This window comes from Lepisma saccharinum, chromosome 2 (genome assembly GCF_977018435.1).
Source record: "Lepisma saccharinum chromosome 2, izLepSacc3.1, whole genome shotgun sequence".
Classification (NCBI taxonomy): Eukaryota; Metazoa; Arthropoda; class Insecta; order Zygentoma; family Lepismatidae; genus Lepisma; species Lepisma saccharinum.
The window spans coordinates 87,606,550-87,626,300 of record NC_139230.1 but is presented as its reverse complement, the minus strand read 5'-3'; the positions used below and the strand labels follow the sequence as shown (position 1 = coordinate 87,626,300).

The 19,751-nt window shown below is 36.2% G+C and overlaps 1 protein-coding gene across 1 annotated transcript in view; it reads left to right on the top strand.

The window, feature by feature from the left end:
- Window positions 1-19,751, top strand: part of LOC145984087 (inactive hydroxysteroid dehydrogenase-like protein 1) — an 88,605-nt gene that overhangs the window by 23,512 nt on the left and 45,342 nt on the right. The gene's annotated exons all lie outside the window — the stretch shown is intronic.

Below are 19,751 nucleotides of genomic sequence, written 5' to 3'. Positions count from 1 at the left end.
TATTTGTTTTACTGTAAATATCTGGTCAATGGTGTAGCGGCCTTTCCTAAAACCAGCTTGGTATTCTCCTATGATTGTTTCTGCATATGGTTCCAATCTGCTTCTTATTATTGATGTGAATATTTTATATGGTGTGCATAAGAGTATAGTTCTTACATTCCAATTTGTCTCCCTTTTTGTATATTGTACAAACTATTCTTCTCTGTCTGTCCTTAGGCATTTCTCTTTGATTCCATACTTCTGTTATCAATTGAAACAGTGTCTCTCTGAGTTTGATCCCTCTATTTGTCCATAGCTCTGCTGGTATGTCATCTATTCCTGGAGATTTATTGTTTCTTTGGGCTTTTAAACTTTTTCAAATTCTTGCCTTGTAAAGGGGGGTTCACTGGTTCTTCATTTTTTTTCTGGTAATTCTTTCCCTGCTAGTTTCTTTGTGGACATTCACTGACTGTTGAATTTAATTGTCTAGAGAAATACTCTTTCCATCTATGTTTGATTGTTTCCTTATCTCCCAGAAGATATCCTTATCTTTACAACAGTTTGTTCTGGTTTTAAATCCCTCTTTGATTGATCTTACTTCTTTATATGCCATATATGTATTGTTGGACTTAAATTGTTCTCCAGTATGAATTATTTTCTCTGTTATATACGTACTTCCTTTTCTTTTTCCAGCATATTGTGTGTACTTCTTTATTCCATCTATCTAGTTCTTGCTTTTTCCTTCTTGTTGGATGACTCCAATATGCATGGTATGCTTTATTTCTGAATTCAACAATTTCCTTGCAATCTTCATCAAACCATTATTTTGTGTTCTTCCTAATTCCTGTTCCAAGAACTTCCTTAGCTACTGCCTTGACCTTATTCTTCATTGACTCCCATTTATTCTCTGTGTCTTCTGTAGGGTGATCTTCTTCGCTCTGTAGTTTGGCTGATAATTATGATCTGAATTGTTTACTAGTCTCTTCATCTTGAAGTTTATCAATGCTGAGTTTTTGAGCTTTAGAAACACCATCCGATCTAGCTTGCATTATATGGCATCTTAGGATGGCTTTAACTAAGAAATGGTCTGAGCCACAAATGGCACCTCTCTATGTTGTTACATCTATTATGTTTGATGCCCATCTTTTTTCTATGAGTACATGATCTATTTGATTCAGTGTTGTGTTGATCCATCTGGTGACATCCATGTCTGTTTATGTATTTTCTTGTGTGGAAAGAGAGTAGAGCTGATTACCATATTCTTACTTGTTGGAAAGTCTATAAGCCGTTGGCCATTGTCATTGCATTCTTTATGTAGACTGTGTAAACCAATTGTGCCTTGGTAAGCTTGTTCCATGCCTATTTGTGCATTTATGTTACCCATAATCATTTTTGCATCATTAGATGGTATAGAGTCATAAAGTTGTTCAAGTTTATAGTAAAACTGGTCTTTTGTCAGTTCATCCTTGTCCTCGGTTTGAGCATAGGCATTTATAGTTACCATGTTGTACAGTTTTGTTAGAGAGGCTAACCTGCTATCTACTGGGGTAAATTTCAAGATACTGTTTCTTATAGATGCATCCACTATAAAGGCCACACCACCTTCTTTCTGGTCTATTGATTTGACACTACTAAATATTGTGTATGATCTTTTGTCCCAGATTTCCTCTTTGCCACTCCATCTTGTCTCTTGAATGGCGGCTATCTTCACTCTATAAGCTAGGAGTTGCTTTGTTAGTGTCTTCAATGCTCCAGCTTTCAGGAGAGTTTGAGTGTTCCATGTTCCAAATTCATAGTCCATTTTCCTGTGCTTGTTTCGTCTTCAGTTGTTTCCATCGTTCCGAGGCTTCTGTTGGGGTTTTGAAACAATTTGCATTTTATGGGGTGGAGTTTTCAGCCCAATGCTCAACCCCCAACCTAGAGGACAGGGTGACTACTCACTGGGAATTCCTTGAATTCTGTGAATTATGCATGAATTATTGGCTCCAGGAATTATGCGTGAATTCTACTTGAATTTTTCTCCGTAGACGTGAAAAATTACAACTTTTATTAATCCAAATCCTATTCAAATTATACGTGTATTTATAAATGCCCTGAGGCAATTTTTTCAAAGTTGAGTTTTCAAGTCTGATTATGTGAAATTGTAAACAGTGGTGCAACCACAGGGGCAGGGGGGGGGTAGGGAGTATCCCCCAAAACCTTGGACGGGAATGAGTTCTAGGAGGCAAACATTGACGACCAAGTGTACCTGCAGGGGGCAATTACCACCCACAACTTCACATTTTATGTAAATAAAATTTATTTTCATATAATTTTCTTGCTCACTTCGATCACAATTCCTACTTTACTTAGTCTTATCAAGTTGATAACCGTAGCTAGGGGATGGTTGGAGTCTGCTCTGGGCGCCGAAAGATCTAAATGAAAAAAGTTGTAAAATTGATTGCTTTATTTGTGGTGTTATGTCCACTTTATGTAAAGTGCTAGTCTTCAAAGCATCACCAGTTTGGTATCTTTGACACAACCCCCAGAGGAAGTGGACCAGACCCGTATCTAGTTTCGAGCCACCACCTGTTTTTCGGCAAATGCTGTTGTCACTTTTGCCTGCAATGTTTAGACATCCATTCATTCACTGCGACGTTTTACTCCCATGGTATTTATATTGCATAAAAAAGTAACACAATACAATAACACAACCTAGCAAAGGTAACACAACCTAGCAAAGAAACCGAATTAGTAACATCTCATTTACTCCACATGGAGCTGACAAGAGCTGTCATTTCTTGGACGAACGCTATTGCGGGGAAAGGTTTCTGGGGACGATTTATTGGACCCGGATTTATGGAACCTGGGACCCCTTGATCACAAGGCGACGATGTTACCACTACACCATCGGGGAGGCACAAAAGTTGTAAAAGAGAGAATGCATTGGCGTCCCATGAAATTATTTGCACCCTATTAAATCAATATTGATTTCAGACTGCAAAAATTAGATCAAAAAATTTTCTTCCTCGCTTCGCTCGCATTGTTTCATTGTGAGATGGATGTGTAATGTATTTAAATTATATATGTTGTATATAATATGTATTAAAGAAACTTTGAATACGTACACAATTTAGTGTCCGCATTGCTCCATGTTGCATATATCGTGCATGAAAGTTATACATGTTAATGTAGAAGAGAATTATATTTGGAATGCATTTATCAAGCATTTTCTGTCTCAAGAATAGTTTGTATGCTTGTTTTCCATTATTAATGTGAAATTGAAGGTGTTGAAAAAATAATTCAAATCGTTTGTTCGAACACAAATGCTTTAGCACCAACTTTTACCCCCTTTTTGCATAATTTACGAGGATATTAAAATCTTTGGTACTACTACTACTACTAATACTACTACTAATAATAACAACAATGTTGTTCCCAGGTTCAAATCCCAGCTTGGGCATGGATGTTTGTGAGTGTCCATTCATCAATTTCATCATATCACTCATCCCCATCTTTGAAAATTAGCCAAAAGTGGCAAAAGAGGCAAAGTAAAATGAAACAAATCAATAATAATAATAATGTTATAATAATAACATTTTTATTAAGACTATTATTATTATTATTAGTACATTTATTCTGGCACTTGCCCCCCACCCCTGCCCAGACAAAAATTTGTGGTTGAGCGTCTGATTGTAAATAGAAACTCAGCACCTTAAATTAATTTTTTTAATTATACTATTACGGATACCGTTTAATTGAGTTAGAATTTTTTGATGTTGGAATCACATAGACCTTTTATATTATTAAGATATTTGTGTGTGGATGTTGAGAGGCGGTAATACATAAGGTTGAAATAGAGAAACATCTGCTTGAATTTTAGGAAAGTTTGCCTTGAAAACCGGGAATTATACTTGAATTTTATCATGGTCCTAGAGTAGCCACTCTAGGCCAGGTCTTTGATTTTGGGGTTTCCGTCCCCCAGGATGGTTGCTTTTCATAGCTTCAGAGTCCATCCTACCCCTGGTTTTACATCAGAGTTTCCCTCTCCTAGCCTTTGGATAACGAAACTCTTCTGTACAAGTCAGCACAGTCTTCCTCCAGCAATCCAGGAGAGCCGATCGGTTGCTTCTTAGTCTGCCCCCCCCCCCCCCCCCCCTAGCTTGCCCAGCATGAGAAATCCTACCAGTAGCTAGCTCTGCTACCACCAGCATATCCTGGGAGATCGTTGAAGCACGGAAGCCCTACCACCAACGACAAGGTCCTGCAAACACTAGGTGAGGAGATTGAAAACTAGGAATGCAATTATGGCAACCATGTGTTCCTGGTTTTCTACAATTTCACTTTTTGGTTTCATTTATAATTGTATGAGCCAGCTCGGTGGCCAAACATGTTAAGTAGTTAACTTCCAATCTGGCTAATGAAGGTCCCAGGTTCAAATCTCGTCATTGGCATGGGTGTTCTTTGTGAATGTTCCTTCAGTTTCATGAAATTATTACTCTCCCTTGTCATCATGATTAGCCACAGAAAAGCAATGGTAAATAACTAAAATACAAAAACTGATAATTGCATGAAAAAAAAACAGTTTTTAAGTTTATATCTTGAGGAACAAAGAAAAAGATATGCAAACCATGGCACGGCTGTAATTTTTTGCACGAGGTAGCATGTCTCTCTTGCCCTCTGTACACACTGACTGATCTCTCACCTGCACACATTGCAATGTGCCATTCATGTCCTTCAAAGGTTGGACTAGTTCTTTGGCACTTTTTATCAATTTCTGTTGGTTCACACTGAAAGTCCAAATTAGAATTTGCCTCCCATGTGGTGTAGATTGTTACCCTGAAATACTTTGCCCCAAGAAGTAGTTTCTGAAATGAAGCAAACTGGAATAGTTTGCATGTGGAGCTTTGAATTTCAGTTTCTCTGGGCCAGAGCAGAAACTGCCAGCTTCAATTCCACTCCAGCATTAAATTACGTATCCAATTTTGGTTTTCTGGCCTGAATTAAAAGATACTCGGAGACGAGATGTCAGTTCGATCCAAACTAGAACTCGAACTGGAAATGAGTTTGTCATGATTTCTGATTGCTGGAATTAATATATGGGAACAATGAGGTTGTGGTTGCTAGAAGGTAGAAGAAAGATGTAAAGATACATAATTACATGATCACTAATTGGAGGTGGCCTGGACTAGAGGATGTGGGCCATGTTCATCAGTTCAAGAAGTGCTTCTTTGTGTCATTTTGGTGAAGGTAAGTTTTGTAAATGGGATATTCTTCTACAATAATAACAATGATGATGATGATTCTGCATTAAATTTCTCCTTCCCTAAACATTCTCTATTCCTCAAGGATCTTTTGGTACCCAGGTCATGTGCTCCCTGCTGCTCTACCTAAGGCCCTACCTGATCCACCCTCTCCAAGAATTCAGCCTCCAAAGTCCTAAATAAGCATCATTATATTTGACATCATTTTCAAAAACAGTATGCGATGGAAGGCAAAAGGACCCATCTTGTCCATTAATGCCCAGGTTCCCAAGATCAGTTATATGGCCAGTAATATGTTTGTAAACAATGCTGTTCTGAGGTTCCAAACTTCAAGCTGTTTGTTGCTGAAACTACTAAAGTAGTGCACCCCATGAAAAGATCTGTCTAATTTTATACCCTGCACAATGGAAGTTTTTAGGTGGAATTCCATTTTTGTCTCTTGTGTCAGAGAACTTGGAGGAACCAGGCAGGTTGTTCCAACTGCCATGGTGATGAGAATTTTTGTGCTATTCTGTGTTGCCAAACTTATGCCTGATAGCAAACGTACGGGGTTGTGCAAAACATGTTGTAAGGTAGACAAAAAACACAGCAAAGCCGAAGTGTCACACATGGTTAACAGACAAATTACTCCTGGTTCTGTGAGCGAAGGATGGATGTTGACAGAAGAAAATATGATTTTGAACTTTAAAATGCCCACATTTGGAGCCAAAAGATCTTGCTCTTATCTTTAGTGTTCATCAGACTATGGGTCTCCTCTTGAGTAGAATATGTCTGTCACGTTCTGAACCTCATCTCAAGTCATGAAATGATAGTGAAAGTAGAATATACAGTGTGTTGTCAAACACATTTTCATAGTATATACCTATATATAGAGACCATTTCTTTGTAACTTTTTTTGTTTGTTTGTATGACATCTCATTTTGATGCTATGTACCCTTGAAAAGCTAAATTCTATCCTGAATGTATGCAACAGTTGCCACTGATGGATTGACTTCACAATTACAATATATGTACATATATTTGACCTATCTAGGTCAGTGAATGTCACTGTAGTAACATTTATCTGGTTGGAGCTGCAGTTACATGTAAGTTAATGAGAATTTATTTATAATAATAATGATTAAGTGGTCGACTCACAATCTTGTCACTGGTAGTTCCAGTGTATGTCTCAACCTGGCATGAGTGCCCCTTCTTTAATTTCATCTAATTATCATCAAAGAGATTAACCTAAAGTGGTAGAAGAATGACTCAAAGTAAAATAAATACAAATACAAGGTTCAGGGTTTCAATTGTGTAATGATTTTTACAACTTGTACAGGAGTCTGAGAAATTCATTTAGAATACTGAAAATGATCATCAAAATAAACTAAATTGTGAATTTTAAAGACGGAAAGTATGTTGTGAAAGTTGATTGTTCAAGTGGACATACTCTTAATTCGGCACTGGCTGATGCATTCTTTTTCCATGGAAAATATTGTATACATGATCAGGAAATCAAGGAAAGTGCTTAAATACTAAGACAATCAAACATCACAATCCTAACCTACTTGAAACACACACATGTAGCACCATATGCACATGGGAGTAATTGTAATGCTAAGAGCACCAAACCTGACCTTCCTAACCTACTCCCATAAACCTAATTGTGCGTTTTATTGACAGCAGTGGTGTACCCATATAAATTTTGCATTTTTAATTCTCTGTGTTTCATTTTCATAATTTTCCTGGACTGCTATAGTCTGCATCACATGTTTGCAAGATGTTCCTAAACTGCAACAAATTTTTATAATAGGCCTATTCCTTGTTATTCCAGGTAGAGACTACCTGAGTGGAGTAGTACCGGATTGAAGCTGGGAAAGCTTTATACTATCATGCAGTAGAAATGCATACAAACACTTCATCCACACATTGGGTGTGATAAAACTTCAAATATGTTCATTTTGTGTTTGCTGCATTAAAGGATCAACTATTCATGAAAGAATGAGAGAGAGAAAGGTCAGTAATAAATGCTGAAAGTACAATAATTATGTATGAAACAAAGAGTAGTCTAACAGATCTGGCCATTACGATAGAAGTGATGCTTGTATTTGCACTTGAATGGCATAGATGTTTACCAAAGAAATAAGGTAAAGCCAAGTAACTATACACAATGATGATTATTCATTCTATGTAGGAAAGGGTACCAAAGCTTAGGGACACTTCTGATTCATTAACTTAAACTGCCTATGAAATGCAGTCAGATTGATATCTAAATCAACTTTGTTTGAATTGAAATATTTACAACATTCAGACTATCTTTAAAATATGCTGAATATATTGATGCCATAGAACATCATATTAATTCGTACTACTTGTATACAGATTGGCAACATATTTCCTGATTCATATTGAGGTGCAGTACAACACCGTGTAATTTAACAAGGTGGCTACGGATCATTTAAATGTTTCAGTGAAAACAACTGCCTGTATCTTGTATGCGTATTCTTATGTTTCTTTTTTTTTTTGTCGAATTTCTGTCACTTTTGACTAATTACAACAATAAGGATGAATTATGATCAGATGAAATTGATGAAGGGACAATCGCAAGAGAACACCTATGCTAGGATTCAAACCTGGAAACTTTGGTAGCAAGATCATGAGTCGATCACTAAACAGATTAATCAGTACCCGTGAATATAGGTATATCAGGGAGTCAGCATATTGGTTGTTACCAATAATTTTACTGATGCAATATTTCTGTAAAAAACCATAGACCTATATAGTCATATAGTTTATAGGAAAATCTTGATGTTTGTTGTCATTTTTATAAATATAAAAATGTACCATAGTTTTGTAAAGTAAAATATTCAATTGTGTGTGTACACAGCTGATGGTAAGGTGGTAGATAAATGCTAATGGTTGGTGGACACTCTGTATAAGCTCCATCGACCATGCCTTCTCCTGCTCATGAAGGTCCCGCTTTTTTTTTTTGCAACCCTAGTGTTTACAGGATCATCAAGATTAAACATCTTTGAAGTGTTGCTATTTCCAACATTGTAAAGCATACAATGCTCTTGTTTTTAAGGGGGAAAACATATATTGAGAAGCAACCCAACCCAACTTAAATAGAATGCATGAATGTTACAGTGTACACACATGTAGTTATATGTAAGATAAAGTACAAACTTACCCAGAGTTTTTGCTGGGAAAACTGGAAATATTTTTACCACACATCAACCTCACTAAGTATATTTTCCAAAGTCTGCCATCATGGCCAATATCACTCAATTGCAATGTGAGATCAATTGGGGCCATTGACCCACTGTACCCCCTCGAGAATTACATCGATTTTTTTTCATTGACAGGTTTCAATGTTTTACATAATATGAAACTGGTTTTAGCATTAGGAAAGCTCAAATAACAAAGATATTTAATCGCAAAGTATTATCCACATAAGTAAAACATACTCTTATTCCAGACTACTTTCACTTCTTTTTCCCATAAAAAATCCCAAAGAGCAGCAAAAGTAACACTCTTGGCGTAACAACAACATCAAATGACTATGGGGACCAAACCTGGCCCTCCTAACCTAACAACCATTTCCAATATGAACGAGAATATATAATTTTTCAAAGTACTAACAAAAGAACACCACACTAAAGATGCATGCCCACCTTCCAAACAAAAACAAAGTACAGTACCATGTAACATAACTGACACATCATCTGCACTCCCTGACAACACCAGGATTGCCAACCTTCAATCTCCGATATTTCCAATACAGTTCCAAGTTACAAAACACAAACAATGTAACATGATGTCAAATTCCTTTTGCATCCATTTCCCATTCTTCTGGCAAGACATAACTTTCAAAACCACTACCTTTGTGTACAAACACTACAAAAGTAATGCATAACTTAATGCCACAGGTTTAGTTCATTCCACATGGAGATGGCGAGGATGAAAATGATGCCATAAATAGTACCATCAAAAAACTCTCATTACTCCACTACAATATATCTCCATGAGCTAAAAACGACAGAAACCACACATATGGAACATAATCTTCTTGAATGACGCAAAAATTATCACCATCTCATGGGGGTACAGTGGGTTAAGGGTACCAATCAATTAGTGTACATATCTAACAGTTGTACACATTGTAGCTGAAAAAAAACTCTAATGTGTTGTTGTTTTAGTGGTCACAATATTGGTAACTTTCCTCCCATTTTGACACCCCATCCTTCATATATTATGAAGTTTTTAATGGTGATGCTCCAAAACAATTGTAATTTTTTGTTTCTCTGTCTCCAACAATGTGGTCTAGGCATAGATTTTAAAATACATATTAGCAGAATTTGGAATGCCCACAACATTGGAAAATTCTATTTTTCATCTGCCATCTTGAGACATTGACTGATTTTGGTCAAATGCGACACTGGATGAGTTGCAGGGCATACCTAGTTGCTGTGTGAATTTTAACTTAAAAACTCTAAATTTGCTGTAGTGATTGTGGTCAAATATTATTGGTAGTTACCTTTTCCTAAACTATGGATCACATAAAGTTTTGTGAAGAGCTTACAGCTCTAGTTATTCCCTAAATCTACTGAGATTTCCATTCCTTAATCTGAAAATGGAACATAAATATCAGCAAACTTGAAACTCTTGCAAGACACCAAAGAAATCCGGTTTTTGTCCACCATCTTGAAATGTCTTGACCAATTGTTCTTAAACACAATAAAGTACCAATATTTCATGGTATCTAGCACATGTAAAAAATTCATCTCAGGACCTTTAAATTTATGATAGTTTTTATGTTCATATTTACAGAGTTAATTAAATTTTTTTGTAAATTTGTTTCCTCTCACCTCCTGAATTATGCATTACCTTTTAAAATATCAAAAAATTGTGCTGCAAGAAATGTCTTAAAATTACACTCTGAAAATGTATTCAATGCAGTGTTTGTTTGAAAAAAAATATATAGTCTGATATAGTGTTCATAATAATGAAAAATAATTTTTCATCTGCCATCTTAAAATGGTTGATTTTACTCAAATACTATAGTGTACTTCTATTTTGAGGTGTCTATCTGCAGTATGCATTTTCAGCTTATTCATCTCATTTAGATCAGATGGAAATATATGATGAACAATGTCAGTATTTTTTGTCATGTTTCAACATGTGCTCATGGCACAGTGCACTCAAATACAGGGATGGCACCAGGAGGGCAGGAAGTGGTGATTGCGCACCCCCTAATTTTCCTCCGCACCCCCTAATTTTCTTCCGCACCCCCTATTCAAAACCTATGTTGAAAACATTAATTCTTACAGTATCATTTGTCATAGTCCCATTGAGTGCCTGAATGTTAGGTATTTTAGTGAGACCGCTGTAATTGTATACAACAGCCAAGCATTGAAATAGAAGCCACATGTATTTTCCTGTACTGACGGCAGTCTCTATAAAGATCAGAGGCCGTTGTCTTTTCTTTCATCAGTATTGTTGTTAACAATTGTTTCTTCTTTTAAGTGGCCTGTTTGTGTTTTTCGATATTTGCCAACTGTTCAGGGAGTTCTTTTTTGGCATTGTTTTATTGTTGTTCCTCTTTTCTCCAAGTTGCACTGGAACAAAAATTTCAGGTGCTTTCAAGATAGCATGAGGTCGTGCTCGAGAAATTATTTAACGTGAGTTGTAAAGTGACGGGTAGTTTACCTGTTAGTGCATTCTATATGTTCCACGTAACATCTTAGTTAAGTACCATTTCAAACTTTGCCGAGGAGCCCAAAGTTCTCGAAGAAATGTTACAGTACGTTGATGGGGATAGTGGTCAGAAGGGTATTTTAACAAAGATGAACTTGTCGTGTACACTTAACGTTTTGTCCTGAGCTGGGGAAGACGGAACATAACCAATGGCACAACCACAGGGGAGCATTACCCCCCTTTCCAACCTTGGTCGGAAATCAATTCAATGGGGGCAAACATTGAAGTTAAAGATAAAAGCCAGGCTAGCAGAATCTAAGAGCAGCAGGACAAAATGGTACTCAAGATGGAATTAGTGTTAATGTATCATTTATTTTCATCTTCCAGGTGGCCAAGTGCACCTCCAGGTGTGTGTTGGGGGGGGGGGGACACAGAGAGACAATTGCCATCCTGGATTTCAAATGTTATGCAAATAAAAATACATTTCGTAAATTTTTCTTCGTAAATTCATAAAGTTCAGAGCCGTAGCTAGGGGGCGGCGAACAATCTAAATAAAAACGTTATAAAAGAAAGAATGTGGGGCCTTATTAAATTCATATTGTTTTCAGTTTCCAATAATTTGGATCTAAAAATGTTCTTGCGAGCAAAGCGAGCAGCAATATCATTAGTTTCTGTAATGCATTGTAAATTACCAGAGAGGGAAGTAAGACCAACTATGTACTTCAGACTGTTGCTGCTGCTAAGCAGTTTGGTCTTAAATGCATGAACAATATTTTGGATGAAAAGAAGTGCACACATTTGAAAGATTTATATAATTTTTGCTGTCGGTTTGTTATGAGACGGATGAATTGATTATGTAATGCATTTAAATATTATGTTAAAGAAACTTTGAATACGTACACAATTTAGTGTTAACATGTTGCATATGTATTTTTTATTTTTATGTTGCATATGTGTAAAACATATGTTGTACATGAAAATTATGCATGTCATTTGTACAAATAGAAGTATATTTGTCACGCATTTTCTGTATTTAAAAAATACAGTTTGTGTGCTTGTGAATGTGAAATTGATAAAATATTTCAAATAGTTTGTCCAACATAAATGCTTTAGCACCGACTTCTCCCCTTTTTGCGTGATTTACGAGGATAATTATGTCTTTGATACTACTACTGTATTACTAATAAAAATATTGTCATTATTATTATTATTATTTGCACGTTTATCCTGGTACTTGCCCCCCACCCAGACAAAAGTTCGTGGTTGCGCTTCTGCTAAAACATGCATGCATATTTCATGCTTTCTTTATTTTCAACATCGCACCCCCTAATTTCTTCCACACCCCCTCAGCACCCCCAGATGACTAATCCTGGTGCCATCACTGCTCAAATACTAATATGTTAATTAGAAAAACATGAATACAATATCAAGGAAAGAACATAGAAACCTGATTCATTTGCTGAAGCTGGAATATAGTAATATTTCTCCTGTGACTAATTTTTTATATCTGTATCACAAATGACATTTCAAAGCAATTGCCATTTGGAAGCATTAACCAGCCCAGCCCCTTCCAGAGACCACTGTCTGCCAATTTGTTATCTTCTGTGTGCACGTGACCTAAGTAGGCACTCTTTTTCTAGTGCAAAACCCATTGTAATGGCCTGAATAAATAAATCAGTTATTTATGAAACATTTTTAACTTTATATCTGGTCAGTAGAATTTTGATTCAGTTAGAGGTGGAAGTGGTTGAAAGAAAAACTACTTGGGGGGGGGGGGGTACTTTTTTGGGGAAATAACTGAGTTTTTTCAGCAGCTTTTTTGGTTGGCTTCTTTCAGCTTTTTCCCCCGAAGTGGAAATGCATGAAATGAAAATACATTACTTGGCTGCATTTATCTTGTTCCACAGCTTTCATTTATATATCTACTGTAAAAAGACATCTAAATTGAAAATACATACAATTTTTGACATGGAATTTATAACTAGACAGACACAAGCAGTCGTTACAGAAATGCCGGCTTTTTGAATGGATGTTTTTTTTTCCCCAAGTGTTAACTTCATTTTCAGTAGGCTTATTAAATATATCTACGCATTCATGTAATTAGAGCAGTTTTGTACATATTTTGTAAATATAATCCAATAGCGTGATATAATTTTCATTGCTTGAATTTAACATACGAACATGCATATGAAGCAAAAAAAAGAAGAAAGAAAGAAAGAAAATAGTGCTACATCTTTTAACACACTTATCAAATAAACCCTCAATGATACAGTTTTTTCTTTATCTAAAATAGAAAATCTAGTATCAAGCCCCTTTACATTTGTATTTAGCATAGAGTATTTGTTTTCTGGCTTTCGAGTGCATCATGCATAATTTGACTTACTGGCTGGTAAACCTGGTCATGGAGCAAGTCTTGTATTTTGGACACCTAGTGTGGTTGCCAACCATTGTGAGACCACAGCATGATAAATTTATTTTGTAAAAGTCAATGCCCTGCTAAAAAATGTAACCCTTTCTAATTTTTTTTTACTTTATACATTAATATGTACCATTGAAATTAAATATTAATTAATAAATTATGGTATATGTCTAGGCTCGTTAGGAAATATAAAATTGGATTAAAATAGTTGGCAACCACTGGATATAATGAACTCTCATGGCCCGGTACTGGGTCACAGCCTGGCAGTTGAGAAATGCTGTCCTAGTGCACAGTGGCCCTAAAAGTGAGGCAGAAACTGAAATAGATTGGCCACAAATGCCGAATGAAAAGTTCATTAAAAAATCTGTCTTTCTCTCAGTAAAATTTTGTTTGTTAAGTCCAGTTTATGCTAATTGGGATTGGACCTACAGCTTAAAATTGGACCTGAAGCAATGTGCATTTAATGGGGCATTTAATAGTTTAATTAAACATTTAATAGTTTAATATTAAACATTTAATAGTTTAATATTAACATTTGCTTAATTTTTTGTGACGTCAGTGGTACGAACATGTGAATGTTTGTTTTAATCTCATTTTATGCTCAGATAGTCTAATCAAGATTGGGCCTACAGTTCTAAAATGGAATCCAAAACTTTGTGCAATATGTCTTCACTGAGCATCAAACCTGTGTTACTGTGTTACCACTATCCATTGGGTAGGCACATATATGAACTCACGTATGGTAAAAACAAATTTGTAACTGTATAGGGTATCCAAGAAGTCACACAATCGAGATTTTAACTTTACATAACTCGTATATTGGGTATTAATTTTGTCCATGTGCATATTTTTTAAACATTAAATTAGAAAATCATGCTGTACATTATGGGGAAAAGTTACGAAGGTGTAAAAAGGTTTTTATATGAAGTGAAAACAAAACTGGAAAAAATACACCTGTGGAGTCGCTGGAAAAAAATTCCGATGTATATCAATGGTCTCTTTGGGTATTTGCTGAATTGATAAAAGAACGATAAATCTTTACGCATTACAGATGATTTCTGGGGTTAATTATGGTATATTCATGAAGATGTATGTTTTTTGCATTACTTTTTGGGACACCCTGTAGAAGAAATAGCAAATATGTGTCTTTTGGTTGCTGCACCATGTAAAATTATTTAGCTAATTCCAAAATATGACATTAGAAACCTCTAAACTCTTAACTAACACTGCAAGTGAAATTGGTTAGCCACAATTGGTAAAATGCCAAAGAAGCCCAAATTTCCGTTTTTTCCCCAAAGAAACTGTTTTTTTGTCTTAAAAAACATCCATTCAAAAAAGTCAGCTTCTTTTTTGCTACTCTAGATTTGATACATTATTAGTTACCAGGTAAGAATGGTAGCTAATAAATATATAAATAAATATAACTAATATATATCATCCCTAAATATGTATATTATTACATCAGGGTGGCGACAGACCTGGAAAACCTGGAAAAGTCAGGGAATTGAGTAGGTAAAAAAAGTCAGGGAATTTTGTCTTGTTTGACAAATGTTTCTTTGTTGAACTGTAGATGCGATGTGATGCAATGAACCTGCCAGACATTTGATTTTGAAGAAGTCATAATAAGAAACAGGAAATCATCTTGCCAGCCTTTGGTGTAAACTTTAAGGTCTCTATTATGCATTGGACACAACCACGGTGCCAGAAACAAGTGGTGGAAGGTGATCAGGTGAAGGAGGAGAAATTTTCAGTGAGGCAGACACATTTGATGAACCTCTAAATGTCACATTTTAGATATATTGACATATTTTTTTCTTGTCTATGGGAGCTATAAGGGGTTGGACTTGTCAACCAGAATGGTGCACCCACTGGTACCATTAGACAGATGTCCAACACCATAGTACGGCATTGTGTGGACATTCTGAAGGAACATTGAAACGAATGAGGGCTTTTCTCCAACCTGAATTTTTTGTCGTATGCCGTGGAATGACATTTGATACGTCAAATATTTAAGCTCCATTGATGCATGTGATTTTTGTCTGATAAATCTGACTAATGAAAAGATTCTCAAAGGCTATTGACCAGGTGAGTTGTGGAAAAGATTCCAAGCTTTCGAAATCTAACGTCACTCTCATCTTCAGGAACTTCTACCCTGAAGATGAGAATGACGTTAGCTTTCAAAAGCTATGTTCCTCTGCCAGCTCTACTGAATTTTCACTTTTCGTCTACTGTTATTGAATTTAACAGGCTGAAGCTTTATACGAGGATGGTCCAGAAAGTACATTCCAATTAGCCATAAATTAAACCACAAACTTTGGTAATAATTGACATTTTATTGTCTTAATTACAGTGACCCATAACTTACTTTTTGACATTCACCACCATCCTTCAGGTGTGTGTTGTAGTGTGGCACAGCAGCATTATTGTCAAAATGTATGTCCTGCCAGAAACTGCTTCAGCTGAAGGAAGAGATGAAAGTCGTAGCATATGAGGTCGAGGCTCCCACTTAAAGTGATGCAAAAGAACCCACTTGCATTCAGGTGTGTGGAGTCGTGCATGATGTATCTGCCTTCCATAAATTGTCTGCACCATCGTCTGACCATACTGAAGAGACTTGCGGTCAAACAGCCAATTATCCCTACCGCTGTCCCCCCCCCCCTTCTTGAGCAACAATCGGCAACCTTAGAATCCCTCCTTCCTGCAGTGGCCAGTTGGCCAAGATTTTGCCAACATAACCAGTCTGCACTGTGAATACAGCCAGGAGATAGCTTTGGCCCTGGTATAACACTGTTCTCAAATCGACTCCCCTCACAACAATGCGACTGCCCCACATATCACCTCTTCCTATCTGTATGTGCGCATCGTGCTCCAACAACTAGTACAGTGTTCCAACGATATCGAAACTTACTTTCTGGATGTGCCTCATATATAAACGTAAGGACGCTGTTATTAACAGCATGGTCCTATCTTATCCTGTCTGATTAGCAAAATCAGATATGCCTGTGCAGTGCAGTAGATTCCCATACTATAAATTGCTTGCGTTAAGTTTTTAATATTATATATATACACACACACACACACTTTTTGCCAGCAATATAGGTAACAGTGTTGTGAGTTTCACAATACTTGGATAGACTGTGAATGTTTGTACTGAAAGAGAAGTAACATTAATAATGTAAGGTAATATGACACTTTGGTTTGTATAATTGCATTACTTTACTTTCAGAACATTTAGTCCCGAGAAGCAGGTTTAAGATATGTTAGGGTTTTGGGTGCCAATCAAACACCATGTGTTGCCATGTTCATATCAAGCAAGCCGCTAATTCACCATACCAATATCTCAATCATGTGTGCATGGATTAAGTTGTTTGTTTGCTTTATATAGAAAAGAGACGTAGATACAAGCGTTAATGCTTCGAAAATAAGTTTGCAGTCATGGTTCTTGCAAGCGGCAGGAATATCAACATGTAATAATGAGAAAGGCTTAGAAGAATGAGAAATTACAAAATTTCTTCATTGGAAACAACTAATTTACTCTAATCTCATTTAGTCATAACTTTAAAAATAATCAAATATTTTATTTAAGCCTGCTTGCAAATGAGAAAAGTCCTGTAAAAGTCCCTTCCTAGCTTGTGAATTGTAATAATTTTTCAAATTTACTATTTTTCAGAACAAATATAAATCATAGAGAAATTAAGTCAATTTCTTGTAAGCTAATGTAGATACTTAATACAGTCCATACCTGAAAGCTGTATGAGTTTATTTTCCATGTAGAAATACGTGGATTTACTTCAAATTTGTCGGGGAAAAGATGCAAAATTTGTCCTGGAAATCTGCTTGTTTGTAGCTACCCTGTTAAATGAAATAAGAAGCAAACACTTGCCAGACAGTAAGATGTGGGCTTACTACTTCAAGAAAATGCACAAATTTTGGTTTAGTTTTACCTTGATATCCCTCATACCATTAATAGTAGTCATGCAGTGGCGAAGATATAGTACAAGCAAAGCAAGCACTGCTTGCACTATTAAAATATTATTTAATGTACTTAACGTTGAGTGCATTATTTATTTTCTATCGCACTCGATTTCGCGAAATTTTACGGCCGCAAATTCTCTCCGCAGCCCATTGGCAAGCAGCAACCTCTCTGCTTGCAGCCACTGTGAGGGAAACAAATGCTTCTCAAGTATCATATGGCGAAGGGTAGATGCTGGTGAAGGTACGGTCCCCAAACCACTAATAAAAGCTCTGCTTTTCGGAGCTTTTCGGCTTCTCGAAAACACCCGAGCCAAGCAGAAAGCAGACACTACTATCAGAAAACATATAAGTGTTAACATGATCTCGAAGATGTATATTTGCTTTATTATAAACACAGAATTATTGAAATAAATTAATATAACTGTTCCAAATTCCATGTAGATAAACTTTAAAGCATTACTTTGAGTTTCAAGATTTGTAAAACGTGTCAATAATGTCGACGTTCAGGGATTAAGACAAACATGGTGTTCCGGCACTGGGGAGCGCTGGAATCTGCAGAACAGCTGGCTGTTGTCCGCTTCACACTTCTCTTGTCTCAAATTACAACGCACGCCAGTGTTGACAACTACCAAATAATTTACACTATATTTATCGTAAGTTTTCATAAAAACAATGAACTGATGTTTTTTTCGATAAAACGTATGTAAAAAAAAAGCAATGAAACTCTCTTCTGAGACCTGCAAATAGCAAAAACGTTAAGTCATAAATGCTATCCAACTCGAAATATTATTTTTATTAATATAATACATTATTAAAAAGAAGAACCAGCGCATGTTCTTCCTATTGTAATGGCCTATTATTCGAAAGCTTAATTAATTTTAAGCTTCAAGTCAGTTCTTTTACTCCCCGTGAACATTAATTTTTACAAAGAGGTTGACATCACTTTTCTGTTAGCTTCGGAGCTTTTCGTAATATTTTCCATTTGTGTGGGAAGAACGAGTGGTTGAAGTGAGTGTTCTCTTTTGTGAAACAAACATGAATATTTCAAATTTCGTACGGGAAGCTGTAAGTAATAGCAAGTATTTTATTATCAATAACGTGACAAGAATTTTGCAGTATGGCCGTTGAGAGAGGAGTTCATGGATATATTATTATTATTTATAATGTCCTTTCTTTCCTAGAAAAACTGGGGCAATGGGCTGTATAATTTATATACCCCCCCCCCCAATTTTTCGGAGTACTGCATTGCTTTCCTTCCTCTTAAGACCACGCTTCGCTACTGTAGTCATGTGGAAGTTTTTCATGTGTTGAATGGAGAATTTTCAGTTGTTCTCTAGTATAAGTTATCTGAACACATGTTTGCATGTTCATTTCTATTTTATGTCATTGCAAAACCCTGGACATTTATTGTGTACACGATGTAGAACATACAGTTGAAAACAAACTTGTAAAATGTACACTACACACTTTTAACTCAAATATTGAAACAAATTGTGCACAATTCCAGCCTCGTAAGGTAACTTCCAATGTGCATGCAGTGCAGGCCAGTGTGGTTGGTGCCAAATGTTTCGTCAAATTTGTAACAATAAAATTTTCTTTTGGGAATGCCCAGTAATTATGCAGGTGTAATGTGTGGAAAGAACCACACTGGAATAGAACAGTTGTGAAGGTAGACTGAGAAATTAAGCTGGTTTTTATGAGATAAAAATTTAAAAATTAGAAGGTGTGGGTGTCATATCAAGTTCAAATCTCATAGGCAAGTTACAAGAGCCTCACAGGAAATTTATTCAAAATGTTCCTGCAATAATGGAGAGTCAAATTCAGTGTGTGGAAATCCTTCCAGACATTCAGAAGGACAGACTAACATATCCAGCGAATATCTTCCTTGTATCAACAAGTTCAATGAGATGGTAATGTTTATAATACTAAGAATGCATAAAGTTATGATTATCATCATTCTACTGTATGTTTGTAGTAGCAATAAACATATGATTTAATGTCTCAAATGAATGAAACTTGGTATGATACATTTCCTTACTATCAAGCGCAGCTAATTCCAGTAATATGTAGGTGGTTTAAATCTGCCTGTCATATGAAAATAATGTGTTTAATTATGACTCATTAGTTCATCTCCAGTACACTCGCAGTTTGGAAGAAAATTGTGAAGAGAATTGCGAGAGAGAGAGAGAGAGAGCGATAGATGTTTAACTCATTTGTCATTTTTAACAATTCAAAGTTTGAATCCCATACTGCTAATGATGGTTGCTCCTGGTGAAGCTGTTTGTTCATTTCTCTCAGCATAGCACAATAACGGTCCAAATTCGTAGTTTCACCTTGAGTTGCCACATGGAGATCCATGTTTGATTTCTGGTGTGGTCAATTTCAGGTGGGAAAATTTTGCAACAATTCCCCTGCACGTGGCAGCTCCGGGGTTCACCCAGCCTGTAATAAATGGGTAC